Genomic DNA, 1,193 nt, shown 5'->3' on the forward strand with positions numbered 1-1,193 from the left:
TGACTTATATTTATTGCTGTGTAGTTTTCTGTTTTATGAAAATACCACAATTGTTTTATCCATTCTACTGTTGATGAGAACCTGGAGAATCATTATGGCACTGAGCATACAGGTAAGCATTACAGTTGGGCATATACCTAGGACTGAAATAAGCTGATCCTATGATATACATTTGTTGCTTTTATGGCAGACTATATCCAACAATTTTCCAACGTGATTATCCCAATTTATACTCTCACCAACAATGTACAAAATTTTGATGCATCATGTTTTCACCATCATGCAGAAATGACAGAATAAAATTTTAGTCATTTTTGCAAGTACATAGTTTTAATTGCAGGTTAATTACCTTTACTTCAATAATTACTAGAGATAAATAGGAGCTTGGAACATCTTTTCACATCTATTTCTTACTTGGATGTGCTCTTTAGTCTTGCCTATTTAAGGTTTCTGCATATTTTTCTAAGGTGGTGTCTGTCTTTTTTTTTCCTGTTTTTATTGTAGTATAGTCACTTTACAACACTGTGTCAATTTCTGGTGTACGGCATAACGCTTCAGTCATACATATGCATACATATATTCGTTTTCATATTCTTTTTCATTATAGGTAACTGTAAGATATTGAAATATGTCTTTTTTCTTGATAATCACTTTATATATTCTGAGGTTGAGTTTATGTGTGTGTGCATGCATACACACATACATGTATACATGTATGTAATATATGTGTGTGCACATGTATATACATATATGTATTTACTGGTAACCCTTGAATTGCCTTTTCATTCTTTCATGGAGTCTTTGGATGCACAGAGAATCTTAATTTTAAGCAGTTACGTTTTTCAACTGTTTGTCATGGTCAGTGCTTTTGTGTCCTATGTCTAAGCCTGGAGGACATGAAAATAATATCTTTAATATTTTCTAAAATCCTTATTACTTTGTCTTTCACGTTTGGATCTACAATCCATATGCATTTGATTTGGGGGGATCTTGGGATGTAGTAATCAAATTTTGAAGAGTTTTTTCATTAATATAATATCAATACATCACAATTTATTGAAAAAATTGTAGTTTTCCTGTATTTTCCATGGATCAGCTCTCTGTACATGTGTCAGTCTGTTTCTGAGATCTCTAGTTGGTTACCTCTATCCATTCCTTTATGTGTGCACCGATACCATGCTATCCAAGTTACT

The sequence above is a fragment of the Camelus dromedarius genome, chromosome 9 (genome assembly GCF_036321535.1).
Source record: "Camelus dromedarius isolate mCamDro1 chromosome 9, mCamDro1.pat, whole genome shotgun sequence".
Taxonomy (NCBI): domain Eukaryota; kingdom Metazoa; phylum Chordata; class Mammalia; order Artiodactyla; family Camelidae; genus Camelus; species Camelus dromedarius.